The sequence below is a fragment of the Heloderma suspectum genome, chromosome 5 (assembly GCF_057233095.1).
Source record: "Heloderma suspectum isolate Gila_16-S chromosome 5, 16-S_ref, whole genome shotgun sequence".
Lineage (NCBI taxonomy): Eukaryota > Metazoa > Chordata > Lepidosauria > Squamata > Helodermatidae > Heloderma > Heloderma suspectum.
Window position 1 is genome coordinate 60,092,803 of NC_139462.1, and position 20,693 is coordinate 60,113,495.

At 44.0% G+C, this 20,693-nt stretch overlaps 1 protein-coding gene across 14 annotated transcripts in view; it reads left to right on the plus strand.

The window, feature by feature from the left end:
* Positions 1 to 2,034: 2,034 nt before the first annotated feature.
* Positions 2,035 to 20,693, plus strand: part of IL15 (interleukin 15) — a 69,913-nt gene continuing 51,254 nt past the window's right edge. For 3 of the 14 annotated variants that reach the window (XR_014792088.1, XM_084856153.1, XM_084856140.1), the window contains exons 1-2: positions 2,035 to 2,110; positions 8,329 to 8,384. The gene's annotated coding sequence lies outside the window, so the exon portion shown is untranslated. The other 11 variants (XM_084856141.1, XM_084856142.1, XM_084856146.1 and 8 more) reach the window with 11 other exon arrangements.

The following is a 20,693-nucleotide window of genomic DNA, read 5'->3' on the forward strand; positions in this document are numbered from 1 at the left end:
TAATATCGCTTCTAGTGCAGCCTTTCCTAACCTGCTGCTCACAGGTAGTGCTGCTGGTAGTGTTGGACTACCACCATGGCCAATAATTCAGCATGGCCAACCAGTTGTTGAACTACAACTACTATCACTCCCAACCAGCATGGCCAATGACCATACTGGCTGGGAAAGATGGGGGTTGTAGTGCAACACATCTCGCAAGCACTAGGTTGGGGAAGGCTGTTCTATGAATCTTTAAACCAGTGTGGTGTAGTGGTTAGAGTGTTTGGCTTGGACTTGGGAGATCCGAGTTCTAGTCCCCAGTTAGTCATGAAGTTCACTGGGTGAGTTTGGGCCAGTCACTGACTCTCAGCCTAATCTACCTCACAGAGTTGCTGTGAGGATAAAATGGAGAGGAAGAAGACCATGAAAGCTGTCTTGAGTTCCTTGCAAGGGGGGGGAAAGGCAGGATATAAATGTAATAATAAATAGCCCTCTTAAGTGTTGCCCCTATACCTGTGTAGAAGAGGTTTCTGACAGAGCATCACTTTCAAAACTGCCTCCACTGCTGGTGACAGAAAACCCACCAAAACATGTCATAAGAACATAAGAAGAGCCCTGCTGGATCAGACCAAGGGTCCATCTAGTCCAGCATTCTGTTCACACAGAAACCCACAAGCAGGACATGAGTGCAACAGCGCCCCACCACCCATGTTCCCCAGCAACTAGTGTACATACTTCATACATAGACATACTGTCTCTGATATTGGAGACAGCAAATAACCATCAGGACTAGTAGCCATTCATTGCCTTGTCCTCCATGAATTTGTCCAATCCCCCTTTAAAGCCGTCCAAGTCAGTGGCCACCATGACAACTTGTGGTAGCGAATTCCATAGCTTAGCTATGTGCTGTGTGAAGTAGTCCTTCCTTTTATCTGTCCCGAACCTCCCACCAATGAACTTAATGTGATTACCCCTTTGGGTTGTATTATGAGAAAGGGAGAAACATGTCTCTGTCCACTTTTTCCACACCATGCATAATTTTGTACGCCTCTGCCATTTCCCCCCTCACTCGCCCTTCTCTAAGCCAGGGGTGTTGCTAGGGCCTTAAAAGATCCAGGGCACAGGCCCATAACACAAAATTGCGCATATATATACACACACACACACACACACAAGTCTAAGCGCACATCTAATATATGTGTGTGTGGTGTGTGCATACAGTGTGCGTGCGTGTGTGTATAGCTTACATACATACATAAGAAGTATGCACTGACTCCCCCACCCCACTTCAACTCAGACCCCTCTATGGGGGCTGGCAGGTCCCCAAATTCCATGCAGATATGTGGAAGAACCAAAAAATATATAGCTCTTTGCTATGACAGATTTTCTTGAAAATAGCAAATTTTACCTGTGGCTATCACAAAAGCCACTGGACCTAACTGCCTGAAATTTAGCAGATCCCATCAGTTCCATGGGGGCTACCAAGCCTCCACATGTCATGTATTTATCATTCAAACTAAAAAAGCTATGTCCGTTTTTGTTTTCCAATGCAAGTCAATGGGAAAATGTTAACGAAAGGGCAATTCGGACTGCTCAAAGACCCGGGGGCCCTGCCCAGGTGGGCCCGCAGCGAACGACGCCCCTGCTGTAAGCCAAACGGTCCCAGCTGTTGTAACCTTTCCTCAGGGGCAGCTGCTCCCGTCCGTGGATGCCTTGAGGTGCCCTTTTCTCCCCTTTCCAAGTCAGCCATCTCCGCTTTTTAGGTGCGGACCCGGAACCGTCCGCGGCGTTGCCAGCGCGGCCGCCAGGCGCCCGGCCTCGGCCCGACGCCTCCGCGCCCCGCGCCCTCGTTCTTCGCTCGCTCGCCTTCGTCGCCTTCGCTCGCCGCAGCCGCCCCTCTCCCCGCCGCGCCCCGAGAGGGACCCCCGCCGGCTACCTGCGGCGCGGCTCCGCTCAGCCCCGTCGCTGGCTCCGCAGCCAGGGCGGGCGCGAGGAGGGGGCCGGCCGCTTCTCGCCGCCCCCCCCCGCCCGTCCTCCCCTTCCCGTTTCTGTATCGCCTCATCCGCAAGCGCCTCGGGACAGGACGCGTTTCGCGGGACTCCCAGCCAGAGGCTGCGGCGGCTGCTTCGAGGTACCCGCTTGGCTTCTCCCCGCCCCCCTGTCCCCCCCCGGCTGAGCCCCCCCCCGGCTGCGGTCTTGCGGGTCGCCCTGTCTCCCCCTCGCGACGCAGTTGCTGGACTTTGGATACAAACGAAAGTAAAAGCGGGCGGCGGGCAGGTGGGGCAGGAGGCGACCGGGAGGGCGTCGCTTGCCGCGTCGGGGGAACGAGCGGACGAGCGAGCGAACTCCGCACGGGGCGGCTTTCGGCGGCGCCTGCGCGCCCTCCTAGCGCAGCCCTCTGGAATCTGCTTGACGCGGCGCCCGCTCCGGGGCTGCCTTTGTTTGCTCTGCGATGACAGGCAAACAATCTTCCGCTGGCTTCTGAAGGAGGCTGAAGCGCCTCTATGACTTTTTTCTTTCGGGACTACTTGATTTCACAGCGGACCTGGTTGTTACTGGTTTAGAAGCGGGAACTGCAACAAAACGTTGCGGGGTGTCTGGCACTATGCCAGCCAGCCAGCCGTCCCGTACTCCAGGCCCCTCCATTCCAGCTTGGTGGATCTGCACTAATGCTTTTTATCGGTATTGAAGTGCACCGATAACTGTTGGGGCGCATTACGCCGTTCATATGCCGCTTTTCTAGCATGATTCCCAGCGTTTTATTCCGCATTAGCCAAAATATTGCATCAGATATCATTGTGTGTGAGGTATAAATATGCAGTAGAGACATTACCTCACCATGATGGGATCTCTCAGCATCTGCCCTGAGGGGGGCTGTCTGCCACTACCTGCGGTTTGACACAGTTGAGCCCTGTCCCTCCGCAGCCAGAGAGAAGAGACTGGCCGGGGGATGCTGGGAGCTGTAGTTTGGAAAGCACCTGGTGGGCGAAGCCTGCTCCATTCCATGCCCTCTGCCACCTATTTTTTTTCTGCCTCAACACAGGCAGCTTTCCTGAGCATGCGCAGGCCACATTAGGTTGGTTTTGGGGTTCTCTCCCCCTTAGGATTTTGTTTCCAATTTTTTTTGTACTTCTAAAAGCCTTGGGGATTCTCCCATGCCTGCTGATCCCTCTCTTGTGTGCATCAGAGATCCCTCTCTTGACTGCATCAGCAACTACGCTCATGTCTGAGCAGTGGAAATAAGAGGAAATGGTTACATTTGTATCTCATCCTTCCTCTAAGACAGCCTTCCCTACTCTGGTGCCCTCCAGATGTTTTGGATTACAACTCCCATCTGGCCCAGCCAGCATGGCCAATTATCAGGAATGCCAAGTGTTGTATTCCAAAACATCTGGAGGGACTTGGATAGGGAAGCCTGCTCTAAGAGGCTCAGAGTGACATAAATGGTTATCGATCCCCCCCTTTGTAATTCTCACAACAACGCTGTGAAGTAGATTAGGTTAAAAGAGAGTGACTGGCCCAGGATCACCAGTGAGCTTCATGCTTGATTGTAGATTTGAATTTGGGTCTTCAAAACCCAACATTCTAACTCCAATACCACAGTGGTTTTCAATTTGTTATATAATGCTGCAGCTCACACACACTCAGGGACATTGGAGTTTTGCTCCTTAATAAATATGTGAAGCGTGGTGCTTGAGTTGCAACTGTTGTGTGATGAAGACAACCAGATCTGTTGTACATAGGATTTTATTTTATTAATTATAAATTTATATGCTGCATTTCCATCAAAATGATCCACAAGGTGGATTACATCAATTAAAAAGTAAGAGCACATGCAAATAAGAAAAATAAAATTTGAGGCCTCAGTTTCCATAGACATGGGGGAGAATATTGAAATGTATATGAAGGCATCTCCAGACATTTGAAAACTAGCAGTTTCGTGAGGTCCAGTCCACATGTCCAGGCCATGACATGGGTGGATTTTATTTAGCCTTTTCCTCCTACTATTGTCCCAATTTCTCCTACTCTTGCCCCACACTATATACATGCAAATGATATGCAGATCATAGCTGGGGTGGCAGCAGCATTTTCATTGGAAAAATGACACAAGGGAAAATGTTAGCTTCCTTCCTCCTGTGCAGTGGTCCTAATACAAATCACCTCCTTCCTCCCTGTGCTGCTATTTACAAAAGTTTAAAATGGGTAGGCAAAACGTCAGGCTTGCAAGACTTGCTTTGTTTTTTTACAAGAGCCCTGATATCCACCAAACAGAGCCTAGTGAAAAAGATTTGTGCTTAGTATTGAAACATGCTGAGTCCAGGAATTTGTTGTGAGTATCAGAACTAATTGCAACTCACAGCACTTCCACACAAAACCCATTCCTGGTTATCCCAAAGTTTCTTCATTTCAGAAGTATAATTGAGGGCAGTGGGGTGGGGTAGGGGAGTCATTTTGTTGCTGCTATTGTTAAACAGCTGGGAGCCAGAAATCCTTGCGCATCTACTGCAAATCACCCAGCAATCTACCAGTAGATCCAGATCTACCTTCTGCCCATCCCTGGTTTAAAGAGACTGGAGATTATTTGTGCATTTCCATTGTCATGTCTAAAAATTTGTGTCATGGCTTGCTGGGAATGATGGTTGTTGTGGACTTTTTTCTGTCTAAACATCCATAGGATTGTGCCCTAAAATACTAATAGTATTCTGGGGGAATGGGGTGGGATGGGGGAATAATGAAAGATTTGGGGTTTGGGGATCAAATGTCAAGATCTATTTGCATACTTCATTACAATTTCCCAGTTCCGTCAATAGGGCAATTCAAGTAGAAGTTCAGTCTCATTTAAATGGCAACATCACTCTTTCTGCCTTAAGAGTCTCAAAGTAAGGCCAGAGAGTAATCCAGAACCAGTTCACAGCCAGTACTTTATCATTTTGACTTTGGGTATGTGTGTGTGTGTGTTTGGTATTTTAAATTGTAAACTGACTTGAAAGAGGCAGTATACTGTATAAATACAGTAAAGAATACTTCTACATGTAATGAAACGAACAATCCCAAATTATATTCAGGAATAGTTATCTGAAGTAGCATCAGATATTTATCTATACCAGTAGATTCTACAGCAGGGGCGAGCAACCTTTTTTCTGTCAAGGGTGGCATTCCCTCGTGGGTCAGGGGCCACACATCAATGGTGGGCAGGACCAAAGCCAGTAATGGGCAGAGCCAGGACCAAAAATGGGTGGGTCACCCTTTTTCTCTTTCTGCCACCTCCTTTTCTCTCTCACTCTCCCTTTTCTTCCTGCCCAGAGAGCTGGCAGAAAAGGGACAAATTTGTCTTGCTAGAGGTCTGAATTGCAATTAGGCCAAGGGTCTCAGGTTGCCCACCCCTATTTTACAGGATCCTTTGATCCTTTGATGAGCAGGCTCACATGATGTTTCTCCATGTAAGCATGGGCACATGTATGGCTCAGGAAGGGTTGGAATTGCTCACATGTATGCAGAAACAAAGCACTGTGTGAACCTAGGGTATGCCCTGAATGGTATAACCCTGGGTATAACTCTAGGGTATAACCCTGCCCCATACCACAGTAAATGTGCCATTGTCTTGGTGTCAGTGAATACTATTACGTTTCTTTCTATCTTTGTGTAATCACAACAATTTATTTTGATCATCAGCCAATGTAAACGTCTCATTTTTTGTAGCTGCATTCCAGACTAGTGAAATCAACACAGATTCACACCTTTCTAATGCTCCCAGTTATACCGACTTAATTTTTTTTAACTCTTAATTTTAACAGCTTCTCTACACCAGCCTAAAATCCCACATTTAAAATGGGGCTTTCTGATTCTGTTTTAAATGCAGGATCATGTCAGACTCCCTTGACATGCACATTCTTCCCCTCCCTTTCCCCCTTATCTGAGTCTTGCACATGTTTCATTATACAGCCGCTACGTGGCGCTGTGGTCTTGCTGCTTTTCCTTTTTCACGTATGAAACTCAAGCGCTGTAATTTGATAGCTCATTATCTCCGAACTTTAAAAAAAATGGAATAAAGGTCATTTAGTGTGGGAAACACCCTGGACGTTAATCATCTAAAGGACCTGCAAACATCCGTGAGTAACCAATCTCAGTAGCAGGATAAAACCTCCATGTGAAGAAGCCCTAATGCTGTGAGATTGGCCTGGAAACTGCAGCTACTGCAAAATTCTAGGCTGCTGTGCCTCCTGGGAACATATTACACCAGTTCTGAAGGAGTTGCATTGCCTGCCAATAAGCTATCAAGCCAAGTTCAGGATGCTTGTGCTAACCTACACAGTTTAGGACCTGGATACCTGATGGAGTGGATTTTCCCTCATGTGCCTGCCTGAATTTTACGATCTATGGGGATGCCTTCTTAATGGTGCTGTATTTGCCTGGGGTTTGATATGTGGCAACCTGAGAGAGAGAACATTCTTGATAAAGGCACCAGATTGTGGAACTCTCTCCTCACCTCCTCGTATAGGGTTGGTTCTGAATTGTACAAGCTTTCAGTGTTAACTAAAGACCTTAATTGTTCACCCACACTTTTGGTTGAATTAGTGTTGCTGGATCTTGTAAACTGTTAGTATTTATCCGTGTTAGTGTTATTATTTCCTGTTTTACTGTTGTGTTGGTCAATGCTTGTGTGATTTTACTGTTTTATTGGTTTTGTACCCCATTTTGGGATTATTTTGTCATGAAAAGTGGCTAATAAATTGCATAAATAAATACAATAAATAAAAAAAAGAGTTGTATGGTGCCTTAAAAACTAATCTGGCTACCCCTCTGGAAAATACACATTTTAGTTTCATACAGCACTTCAGCCATGAGTTGAATTTAGGCATAATCTTACTGTTAGGATCCCCACTGGTCATTCATTAGGAATTTGGCTTGGGCATGCTGGGAATTGTAGGACTGTTTTCTGTGTAAACATGCATAGGTTTGCACCTAAGCATGGCATGCTCTTTACAGAGTGCAGAAGATCTTTTGGAGTAGAGGCCCATTCATGCTTGTATTTATGGTGTGGTCACTTCTTTATTCAATAATAGATTGGGTCTAGTGAACTCACTTGGATAAATGGCTTACGACTATCCTTTGATAAAATCGGGTGTGTATTTGTATTTATATATGTGGCTATACAGAACTAGAGAAGAAACACTCTTAAGTATAAACTACTTCTTCTATTGTTCCTTAGAGTTTTCTTACAGTTCAGCTTGTTAACACTTATTCCTCATCAGTGGAAAAAAGCTAGTCATTTTCATTGCTAGTCATTTTCCAGCATAGGCACTGTAGATAATTGTTAAAACTATTAAACTGTAGGTTGTGATTTATAATGTCCATAATGGCAACAATCTCTAAGTGATCACTCTATGCTGTCATTAGAAATGTACCCTAATCTCTTGCAGCATAAAATACAGTACAATGGTTTGTAATGGCACACATATCTTATTACCTGCTGATAATAAGCTATCAACAAGGATGACAGTTTAATTATATAGTACATCTCCTGCTGGCAAATGACTGACTCCCAAATATTTCTGCTGCTCTTCACCAATTTCTTAAGAGAACGTAACCACAAAACTCTTGGTGCCCTAAACTGAATTTCTACTTTATTTAATTTGCTGAAGATGGGCAACACCAGCTTCCAAGCATTTCACTGGTGTATTTTACAAAAGTGTTCATATAACAGAGGCAGCAGTTTTCCCATTTATCTTTTGTCTACAGAACATAAAGTAATAGGTTTAAATTACAGGAAGGGTTTTGTTTAGTGATGGAAGAAAGTCTCATGGATGTCTAAAAATGTGGGGATTTTCATGAAAAGGCTAAGATTTTGCCCTTGTTCCTTTCCCCTACTGGGAATGAGGACCTTGGAGGGGATGGAAAGACTGTGTCACTGACAGAAGCACAATCCCCTTCTTCTGATCCAAAGTGTCCCTTAAAGCATCTGGTCAGTTGGCACCTGCTGGACAACTGAATAGTTTTATCTAGCTTTCTTTGTACTCCAAAATGCAAACAAAACCGTAATCTCTTTTCTAGAATGGCTGACTGGTTCCAGCCACCTTGGGGTTTTGGAGATATAAAGTACAGTTGTTAAGAAGGTGGGTCCAAACACTAGGTAATTTTCTGATTTGCCAGCTAGACCACTGACATCAGAAATGGAGGCTATCACATTACTGGACAGATCAACCATCAGTCTCTGCAGAGGGGCTGGGTTTTACTGAGTGGATATCCCCATAAAAAGATTCCCTCAGTCCTTTTAGTGTTTTCCTGCATACCATGTAACTGGAAGCCAGATGTGACCTCTCTCTCTCTCTCTCTCTCTCTCTCTCTCAGAACATCCTCTCTGCAATAAACTCAGCATATACTCTAAGACCCAAGACTGTACTCAAGTAGGTAATGTGACTAGATACGTTAGACTGACTTTTTCATTTTTATTCGGAATTCTGTGTATGTGTGTGATTGTCACCTTCCCTAGTTCCTCCTCCCCCCATTTGTCTTTCCTCCCCTAAATAATCTTTTTATACTGGACATTTGGCTGTGTTGTTTTAAAAGGGATTTCTCATTGAACTCTTCGTCACATAAAAGACTGTATGTTTACAAAGCTACCACTTGCATTTTCGGATTTTTAGAAGGGTTTTGGAAAGTTCTGTTTCTAGGCTATGGGAAGGAAAGTCCAAAGTCCCTATTGTTTTTCTTTTTCCCTAGAGCTGGGCTGGAAAAAGGGGACCTTGGCAACAGGACTCAAAAACTCCCCAAGCAACTGGACAGACTAGGGTGCGTTAGGAACTTCATCCTGATTGGTGGCAGCCTATCAGAGATTCTTTTCCTGGGGAACCCATGTAAAGAAGGGGTTCACCAGGAGGAAAAGTTATCCCCCCTCCCAGTCTTGTAACAGATGCAAATGATATATTTGGCTAATGTACCATTTAATCTTAATTATATTGCTTATGAATGCTCATGCATTACAGGAGTGAAGCCTTTTAAAAATAAAATGTCCACTGTAGCCAATGTAGGTTTTTCTTTCTAATTCTAGATACATGAAATTCTGCCCCCCCCCCCCCCCCCGGAATACCCATCAGGATCAAATTAAGTATCACTGGTGAATATGGCCTATGTTGGAAGAGGAGGTCTCTTGTGATGAAGTAAATACGCATATTGCAATAATTCAAAACTTGAAATTACTGATTAACAATTGAATCAGGATATACATGATCAAAAATATACATGTTTATTCAGAAATAAGCCTAATTATGGTTAGTAGATGGGGTTCAGGCCCACTTAAGTGTGCACACAATTACAGCCATGGAGGAAGTACCGTTGAATTTAGTTGGGCTTAGAACTAAGGGAGGGGGACATCCTCCATCCACAAGAAGACCAAGGAGCAGTCGTAAGTGGGTCTCTTTACAAGGCACACTTTTATTGGCTCCCTTAGTTATGTCAATAGGAGTAGCTCTTTAAACAGACACACCTCCTATGATCATCCTCACAGCTGCTCCCTGGTTGCCCCACCCAAGCAGACTGTCTCCCCCTCTGAGGGAATGGCCTCTGAGCACTCTTTTGCCACTGAGAGTATCTAGCCTGCCTTTTCAATTCATAAATGTGCTACAGCGCTGTTTGTGCCACTCACAATCGCACAGTTGTTGCTCCCCCACACACACATTCACTCTTGGGCCACTGGGAGTACCTAACCTGCCTTTTCAATTCATAAATGTGCTACAGTGCTGTGGGTGCCATTCACAATTGCGCAGTTGTTGCACCCTCCCCCCCATTCACTTTTTCTCTACGGGGAGTACCTAGCCGGCCTTTTCAGTTCATACATTTTTAATTTAATTTGCCCCAGATTATTTTTTTCCCGAGGGCACTGGGCTTGGAATAGGGATGTATGAAAGTCACTTACCTTTCGCAGATTATGTTGATGGCGGTGGTGGGGAGGCGCTCTGTTCCTCCCCCCCAGAATCCTCCACGGCCGGTTGTGCTCCGCGGCAGCTCCGCGGAGCAGCTGGCCAGGCCCAGCCAGGCCAGAGCCGTCCGCAGCCGGATTTCTGGCCGTGGAGGGCTCTGGGGAAAAAACAAAAATAAACCCGCGTATGCAAATGGCGGCGGCTATGGCCGCCGCCATTTTCGTTCCTTATTTTTGCCGTCTTAATCTACGTAAATATTTACGTAGACTAAGACTGCGAAAATAAGGTGAACGCAAATAGCGTAGCGGACGCTATTTGCATTCCCCGTATTTTCGCCGTCTTAGTCTACGTAAATATTTACGTAGTCTAAGACGGCCCAAAATGAGGAACGCAAATGGCGGCGGCCGTAGCCGCTGCCATTTGCATGCACGGTTTTGTTTTTGTTTTTTAAACCCACCCAGCCATGATAGGCTACATAAAGATTTACATAGCCTATCACGTCGTGTTTTTTTTTTTTTTAAACCCAGCCATGACAGGCTACGTAAATCTTTATGTAGCCTATCACGTCTTTTTTTTTTTTTAACAAGACTGGAAGTGGCGGCGGCGGCCAGTCAGAGGACCAACTGACGCCACCGCCGCAGTCGCTGCCGGAGCCGCCGCCACCCAGAAGATCCTCCCCAGGTAAGTCTCGTCCCGGGGGGGATCTGCAGGGGGGCGGGGGGGTGGCAGGCCCTTCCGCCATGGAGTTCGGGGGGCTGAATGCACTGGCATTCGGCCTCACCGAGATCTGTGGCGTAATTCTCTACCATCCCTAGTTTGGAATCGAATTTGCTAGAAGGGTGCTGTGGGTGCCACACTGGGGAAGTAACTGGTTGTCTCCTTTTGTATATTACCGAGCATGGAAAGGGAGGCTGTGGAGGGAAGCGAGCCTCTTGTTCTCAATGGGCCTGCGTTTGTCATTCATGAAAGTACTACAGTGTTGCTTTGGGGCTTCAGAATTGCATATTTGTTGCTTTTACCTGTCAGAGTATCTAGCCTTTATCTTCCCATTCATAAAAGTGTGGGCAGGAGGGGGAGGCTTAGTTTGTGGTTGGGAAGGAGAGGCAGCAACAGCAGCAGCCCTTCTGCTGATTCCAGAGCGTTTAGGGAAAATGACCACATTATTCTTCCATGAAACTTCCCTGAGCAGAGGAGCAGGAAGAGGGGCAGGGAGCAAGCCTCTCTCATTGGCTGAGCAGCATCTTTGGGGTTGATGATGTTCAATTGTACTAGTGGGACTCTGCCCACCCATCCCAAAGTAAGGCGATTTCAACTGCAGTTTGATCTTTGAAAAGCAGGTTTTTAGGTACTGTTTACTCACCTTTTCTTGCTTCGTGTGCCGCTGATGGACCAAAGCCAATTTCATGAAAATCCGGATAATACCCCAACACGCTTCTCATTCTGTTTTTGTGTAGATCTCTCCCCCCCACTCGCCCCAGTTCTAAATGCAGAGACTAAGGGGCAATATGGCAATACAATGCCCAGCTGGGGCAGAATAACCTGGGCAAGATTTATCTAATTGTCAATTGCAGCTGCTGCAGTTGGGTTACCCCTGGAGAGGTTTTCCATGGTGACTTCATAGGTGACTAAGCTGACCTATATACGGGTAGTTCCTTTAAGGAATAAAATGGGAGAGTAAACATTTAATAGCCTGAATACAAGTTCATGAGGTTTGAATTTTAGAGCTTCCATAACTGGCCCAAAACAGTTCTGTTGGTGTGGCGCCACAGCTGTACCCTCAGAGCCACGTCCAGATTTGAGGATGCCCTCAGCAAAGTAAATGCATGGGAGGGGGGTTATACATATGTTTGTGTCATTGGTTGGGTGTGGCTGCTTCCTTTCCCACATAGCAGCCTTCTCTGCTTCCAGTACAGCAGATCTCTGAACGGACATTGCATTTACTGAGTTAGGACATTCGTCTTTTTGAACAGATAAGATTAAACTATCCAGTCAAGCTAATAATAACCACCTGTTTTCTTGTAAGTAGGAAATATAAATATTAACAAAATATGGCAATCGTGAAATATTAACTGACAGCCGTTTTAAAGAATTACCTTGATTTTATTGATAAGCTTAGATTTAATTTGCTTGTTTTTAAATTGTGGAGTACTAATGATTAATGATCCTTAAGCAAAAAGAACCAGAAGATAAATCAGTTCCTTGTGTGGGAGCTTGAATCTATTGGAGCATTTTTTTTATTCTGCCAAGGTCCATTTGCTGGCAAAGCAAAATGCCATACTATGATTTATGCACAGCTTATTTTGTGAACTTTTTTTGCCTTGGGAATCTTGTGGTTTTTAATAACAACTTTATTTGAAACCATGTAGATTGAACAAAATCAGAGAATTGTAATTACTGGTTTGGATGCAGCTTTAGACGCATGTAACTGGGCTGGGAGAAGTGGACTTCTCTGCTCCCTTTTCATGAGGCTCCTCCAGCCCCACCCATCCAAATGCTATCAAGGTCAGGGGATTCTGCTGAATGGAATAGTCTGTGGGATGGGGGAAAAGGTGGACCCCTGAAAATCAGTTGGAGGCACCTTCTGTTTAACACATCTTACCAGGCTGGAGAAGTCTAATGGGGCAGGGGTGGGGAGGGGAAAACAAGTGTATATAGAGAAATATTGAGGCAGAAAATCACAGCTTTGTCTTTATCTGTTCTGATACTAAAGAACAGTGAACACTAAAAAGCTTTGGGCTGAGAAGAAAATGTCTCTTTAGATGGCGATCTTAACCTCACTGATGTGGAGGTTTGTCTGCCTTCTACAGTGAAGAATGGAGCATACCCTGAAATTTCGGAGGTCTCCAGAATTACTGCAGTGAGTTCCATCACATTAATTGGTTAAGGCTTGCTGTGAACTGATTTCATTGTTGAATCTTCAAAGTTGTACCATAATTGTGAGCATAGGAATCAGATTTCTAGTTTGGCCGAGAATCAAAAATTGAAATCCCTAGGTGCGTAGAGCACATTATATTCTTCCACGCATTAAGTAAAATTATTTAAGAGGTTACCCTGTGATTTCAGATGACTTCTCAGATTTTCCCTCCTTTCTCTTTCTCTTCCCTACTGTGTCAGCTGTCTTTTTAGAATGTACGTTTTCCAACAGTCTTTTTAGAATGAAAACTGACTGTTGACATTTTTGTTGTTGTGTTCGCTTCATTTTAGGAGCTTTATAAGAAAAATATAATCTTGTTTGAGCTCCAAGCAAACAAGACTCTAGACTGCGTTAATTAGTAAATTTCAGAGCAATCAATCCTAAACCCCAGACCCACTGGGTGGATGGGGTGGAGAGGAACTCTGCTGGTAGGGACCATGTGTGCACCAGAGGCCCTAATTACTCACATAGAAAGCTTGGTGGGTGTGTTTGGGGCAGTGGGCCCCAAAATCTGGTTTTGTGGGTTGGGTGTACATCAGAGGAGCCTTAGATCCGAAGTCCCTTTGTTTCTTTGATACTTTAGGATCAGGCCCTTCAACTATGCCAGCCTTGGGCAGGCATACTTATCCCCCCCACGAAACCAATGGGGAGGGATTTTTTAAAAAGGAAGCACTGGGAGGGAAAAAAAGAAAGAAATACACACACACATGAGTCAGGATAGCTCGTGTGTGTGTGTATTTTCTGCACAATGTCAAGGATTGTACAAGGCTGTTTTCTGTACAATGTCAAGGATAAGATGGAACTTTTCTGCAATATAGAATCTTTTCATTTTCTGGATATTTAGAATGATTAGTGCAAGAATTGGGTATTTAGAATTCTGGGTATGTAGAATGATTAGAGATGCATGGGCAGTATCCAGTACTTCTGCTGTGCCTCCTCTGGTTATGTTGTGCTCATGGGGCCCACCGTGAGTGCAACAGGAGCTAGTGCTTCCCTGCAAACACTTGTTTCCGGAACAAGACAGTTAAGTGGTGCTCCCTTCTGCAAGCTCTGCTGACCTGCACTGTTATGGAAACTAGCATTTCTGTTCATTTCCCATTGCTTCGGAACTACCAAGTTCCCATTGTTCTAGTAGTAGGTGCAGCTAGTGTGTGGGCAGGACTGGATACTACCCATGATATATACATTGGATTCCTGCATTGAGCAGGGGGTTGGACTCGATGGCCTTGTAGGCCCCTTCCAACCCTACTATTCTATGATTCTATGATTAGTATGTATATATAATTTCAAAAGGCGATTTATTCATTCCCCTTTGATGTACAGTGTTTAATTTAAATTTGGGATATTCGGTTTATGGAAAATTGACCCACCAAAGGTTAGTAAATTTAGGCAAGCAAGTGTAAGTGAGAGGCATTCACAGGAATTTGTTTACAGATCTTACTCATGTGGATAAACCAGTCCAAATTCTCATGTTATGGAGCATCCAAATATCGTTTGTTTTTATTGATCACTGAAATTTTTATAATTGTTGTTGTTATTAGGCTGACTACATCTCTTTCAATTATCTTCTATGCAGAAAATGTTGATGTTGGATTCCTCAGTTTGGTAAAACTCAGGAGTTACAGTGCAATTCTATATATATTTGCTTGGAAGTAAATCCCATTGAATTGACTAGGACTTATTCCAAGGTAAGTGGGTATAGGACTGCACTGTAAATTGCTTTCTTTCTTTTAAAATTATTATTGTTTTATTATGTTGGGTAAAATTGTATTGTGGATTTTATTCTGGATTTTGAATTTTTTGCTTTATTTTGGTTGTTTTTATGTATTCCCTGCTAAAACTATAATGATTAAAGTGTGTGTGGAGAATAAACAAATTCATGGGTGATAGATCCATCAACAGCTATTAGCTGTAAATGGAGCCTCCTTGTTCAGAGGCAGTATCCTTTTGAATACCACCTATGGGCGGAGGGAGCCCACAGTAGGAGTTGGGTTTCCCAGAAACATCTGGGTAGTCCCTATGGAAAAAAGGATGCTGTAGCAGGGATCATCCCTTGTTCTTATATTCCCATCAACTCCACCCACCCAGCGGGCTCAAGGGACCAACCCTCTGGAGAAGATTTTCAGTGGGCTGCAGGGCAAAAGAGGAATATATAGTATTATTATATAATGTATTGTATTTTATTCAGTATTTAAGAATTACCTTGAAAAATTGTCGATTGACTTAAAATTTTTCAGATATCTTATAAGTAGTCAAATATTGAATTAAATATACACACATCTATTCAAGATTTTCGCTTCCTTGAATCTGCTGGATGGGTGGCTTTGTTGGGAATATAAGAACAAAAGAAGATCTATTTCTCCAGTGACTAGTAGCCAGATGTATTTGGGAAGCCCAAAAGCAGGGCATGAACTTAATCCTACCAGCTCCCTCTCCCAGTAGCTGGTATTCAAAGGCATGCTGCCTTTGGACATGGAGCTCCCCCAGCCTCCGCCCCCACCATCCTCACTCCCCGCTATCTGCGGGTGGATATCCATAGCTAATTAAAGCAAAAGAGCTGTAAGCAAGGAAGGAGGATCCAAAATAAAAAGACCCCCCCCCCAAGTCCTGGAGAAAGAAAAAGAGCAGAGGAGTGGAAAGTAACTAGATTCAAAAGAAAATGAACGCATTTTGACGCATTGAAAAAATAAAACAGCACTGACTAAACAACCAAAAATGCAGGAGCAGAGAGAAGAAGGAAAGTTACCAAAAGTCCCAACTGCCTTCAGAGCTCCAAACCTCTGGACAAATGTTGGGATAGAAATACAAAAAATAAACTAATGAAGGGAACCATGTTAGAGCAGCCTGTAAAATATGGAACAGTTTTACATGTTAGAGCTGGTTAGTAAAAGAAACTGATTTCTTATTGTTAATCTTGCCTGCCTGCCGTTAAGAATGAGACCTCTGTCTCCAAGGTTTTCATGATAGAAATAAGTACTCATATTGCCTGAATAATAAATCACCTGTTAATCAACCCTTCCCTTTTGGCATTTACTTCAGTTGACTTTATAAACATTGATGATAAAGAAATCATTACGTTTCTTTTTTAAGAATAGTTTTAAAGTAGTTTTACCTCATTTTTGCACATTTCATTTTGATTTGTTTCTTTTCTTTTAGCCTTATTTACAGAGCAGTAAAAGTAAATCACAAACTTTTTTCCCTATTTATCTGATCCACCTTAAAGAAAAGTTGCGTATTTATTCTATCTTGCACAGTGTGACTTTTCACTCCACCCCATTTATGTCAACATTTCTAACAGAAGAAAGGAAGAAGTTGGCAGAAGCAAGGAAATGAAGCAAACCTTTGGTCTCCCAGTACAAGGAAACAAATTGCTTCTTCACTGAAAAGTGTGAAGCCAAAGTAACTGATCATTGCAATCCTCTTAATTTGTTCCTGATGGCTGCATCTAGTGCGGTTTGAGCTGGGGATGGCGTTTGAGCTGGGGATGGCATACAAATGCAGGCAGAAAACTGGCATGTGTTTGGCTGGTTTGTCTTTTGAGATGTTCGTACTTGTTAATCTAAAGTAGAAACCAAATGTTGAGCAATCTTGCTATGAATTTTTAATGTATTATGCAGTGAAATGCATGTTTACTCAGAAGTAACTCTGACTGTGTTCTGTGGGGCTTATTCCCAGATAAGTATAGGCTTGCACTGTTAATTACTTATATGAGTTTAAACAGATTTGAACAGAATTGAACAAACACACAAACATAACCAACCTCCTCCAACCCCCCACCCCCAAAACACACACACACAGGAATTTGCATACTTTGCAAACTGAAAACCAGCATTTTCAGAGTGTTTGCTCAGGAGATAAGTTAGCTCAGTAGATATTTCAAACTCATCGAACTCTTGCTTGGAAGAGTGCTTTTGCGTTCAAGCCCTGCTTGTGGGTTTCTGGTCGACAGCTGGTTGGCCACTGTGTGAACAGAATGTTGGACTAGATGGACTCTTGGTCTGACCCAGCAGGGCTCTTCTTATGTTCTTACTCTTCCCCCAATGCTCCCATTTAGGAAATCTCAACTAATTTTTTTGTGTTTGCAAGCAATTAGCTAAACAAAATATGGTCACCCAGCAGCCACAATAATATAAAAAAACTAATAATCAGTAATAAATATGACTTATTCCACAATTAAGTATATTAGTCACTCTTTCCCCATAGAGACAAACAGGTTTTCAACCACTTTTTGTCAGGATCAGTATACTGTTTCTCTGAACAGGCAGCAGCCTGAGGGTGTGTGTGCATGCATGCACGCATTTATATATTAGCCTTCCCCAACCTGGTCCCCTCCAGAAGTGTTGAACTACAACTCCCATCATCCGTAGCCAAAAAGGCCATTGACTGGGGATGATCGGAGTTGCAACCTGACTCATCCAGAGGGCAGCAGTTTGGGGAAAGCTGGTCTATATGTATATGTGTGTGTGTTTGTGCATGTGCGTGCACACGTGTGCGTATAGAGCAGGCTCCTGTTCTAAATTTTAAGCCTTCATGTTTAATAAAGCAACTCCATAACCCTTTTACATATAGAGTGACAAAGGAAGAAGTACAGGCAGCAAAAAAAATTGCTACTGGATCATGCTGTTTGTTGGCCAGTTACCATTGAGAGAACTGACAAACACTTGGACACTTTTGTTTTAATGTGATAAAAATTAATAACTCACAAATTTAAATTTAATATTGATACATTGGACTACTCATATTTAAATTAATCCTTTTTTGCACTGTCTTAGGATGTCCGCAAGGGCAGTGCTAGGGGACAGGCACATAGGACAAAAAAACTGCACAAATTTGGATCTGCTAATTTACATATGCAAATATATGTGTGTAATTAGAAATAATTACTATAATTTAAATTTTATAGAAGGCAAGATAATTAACCTCTTTCTTGCTTTCAGGACAGAACTGTGCAATGTCCCCAATTGTGCTTGCTTACCCTCTATATACCCACACTTTTCCTTGGTCTTTCAGGCCCAAATCCAGATGGGGAGGATGGAGTGCCTGGGACCAGCAAAGAACTGTATGGCACCTACCGATTAATTGCAAACTTAATATGGTGCACTGGCAAGAGAGAGTGTGGGAATGTATTGTAGACTATAATAACCCATGCTCTTAGGCTGCAAACATACACAGTTACTAGGGAGTAACCCCATTAAACATAGTGAGATTTACTTTGGAATAAATCCTCACTCGCTCTTCCCCCTCCCCTATCACAGACAAGGACACCTGACTCAGATGTCACAGAGAAATAGAACAGAGTGTCACCAGCACACCAATGACATCGTGCTCCCAATCTAATGACCTCTTCCAATGGCTTCATTAAAAAGTATTGGGGACAAGATAGTACTCTGCGGCGCTACACAGTGCAAATGCCAGAGGGTTGGCATACAGTCACCCAATGCAATTTGCTGACAGCGGGCCTGCAGGAAGGAATGCTGACTTGCAGAGCTGGTCCAGGAGGATACCATGGTCAATGATATCAAAAGCTGCTGAGAGATCAAAGAGAATTGATAGGGTTGTACTCCCCCTGGCTCTTTTCCGATAAAGGACATACATCAGGGTGACCAGAGCTGCTTCTGTCATCAGACCAGGCCTGAAATCGGATTGGAATGGGTCCAGATAATCTGTGTCCTCCAAGAGTGCCTGGAGCTGAGCTGCCACCAACCCTTGAGCATCTTACCATACTTTCTTACCCAGAAAGGAGGTGTTTGTCACCAGCTGGTAGTTATTACCCTCCTGGCCTTTTCAGGAGCGGATGCACAACTACCTCTTTAAGGGAGGCAGGCACAAATCCCTCATGCAAAGAAGCATTTACCACTCCCTGAATCCACTCAGTCAAGCCCCCTGTCCCCAGCTTGTGACAAAATAAAACTTACTTTAACAAAGGTGAATTTGTGCTGTTGACATGGGTTAGTGCATGGAGGGCAGAGGGTTAAACTAGATATTCTCTAAGTTTAATTAGGCTTGTTCCCAAATAAGTGTGCATAGGCTTGCAATCTTAGCTAAATAGGGCTGGCCCAAGGGCCTGTTTCCATGGGCGATTTACTCCGAACTGGCTGCGTGTGGCAGTTGTTAGGGATACATGACATCGTGGCCATCCAGCAGCCACTCTGGAGCTTATCATGGAAAAAGCAGATTTCCTGAGACTGCTTAAAGTCCAATTCTTTTCCTCCAGTTGGGATCTCCCTGGTATAGTTGCTGTGTGCCCAACTCCCGCACTGACCTTGGGTATGCTAGCCCTGCCCAGGGGTGTGCCTTTTACCGTGACCCAGGTCAAGGGGTATTTCCTGTGTGGTTCCTGTCCCTGCATAAATTCATTAGTGTTTACTAAGAGGTAATTCCCACTGTGGTCAATGACGCTTGCCCTCTGACTGTCCACACCACTACTTACAGAGATCTCCCTCAATTGAAATGGCACAGTTTAAAGCCCAGTTCCCTAAGTGCAGTTAAGTGTGATCTTGAGGCTGCTATTCTCCGTTGTTTGCTTTATTGCCTTAGGAGGCAGCTAATTCACAGCTTTGTTATAGAGATCCTGCACAGTATCAGTTTGGTTAGAAAGGGGGCTGGTTTCACAGAATAATAGAATAGTAGAGTTGGAAGGGGCCTATAAGACCATCGAGTCCAACCACCTGCTCAATGCAGGAATCCAAGTCAAAGCATCCCTGAGAAGTGGCTGTATAGCTTCATCTTGAATGCCTCCAGTGTGGGAGAACCCACTACCTCCCTAAGTAATTGGTTCCATTGTCCTATTCCCAGTGAGGAAGTTTTTCCTGATGTTCAGCTGGAATCTGGCTTCCTGTTTCCCATCCCTGTGTTCTCCCCCACCCTCTTTCCCATCACAAGCATATGTGTGTCTACTCAGAAGTAACACCCATTATGTTCAATGTGCACAAGGGGAAGTAACTACTTTGCACCTTCTTTACAAAGCCTGGAGGGGGGGGAAGCCTCTCTTATTGGTTGAGCAGCCCCTGCCACTCAGATGACATTCACTCCACCACCCCTACCCAGAAGTAAGGTGTGTGAAGCCACTTAGAATGGTGCAATGTACACCTTCGTGGAGCCCTGCCCGGACCAAAAACAGCTTCTACAAAAATGTGGGTAAGCCGCTCCTTTCTCCTTCTGTTGTCATGGAAATAGGGCCCAAGACATTTTGCTGCCTCAAGCAGAGAAGCAAATGCCAACTCTGCACCAAATTCTGTATATTATCCAAGGCCAGCCAAATCATTATGGTAGCCGAGGCAGAAAATCCCAGAAGTACTGTATCCATGGCAGTAAAAAAATACAACAATAATAAATGGAATAACCAAGAATTTGCTGCCCTTTCATGACAATCAAAATCAGCTCCTGAGACAGCTGCCTCACTCTGCCCAGTGGTACTTTAGTAGCTGATTCCTCATATATGGATGCATGAATCCTAACATAAAAGAGGCTTGTTTGTATTAATAATGTATCCTTGAGAAATGAGTGTCTGAATTGTTGGATAAACTTTGGATACCAGAACTGAAACTAATATCCCTTTTCAGTTTGCCAGAAGGTTTCTATTGACAAATACTGAAATATGAACTTTGCCATTTCATTTCTGTGGAATCTCTGATAGCTATACCACCACATGCTACATCAGTAACAAAATAGCTAAGAAATATACATATTTTATAATGGGAAAGGGACATCTTGAACATACATACAGAGTGAAGTGGTATCGTCTTCCATCTGTGACTGTTCTGTATTTTCCCATTGCTTTTCCCATCTTTTTTTCTGATCACAAATGAACCTGTTAAGGAGGGGAAGACGGAATAGCTGCACAATGCCTTTGGATTGGTAGTGCTAGGAGCCATCTGTCTGGA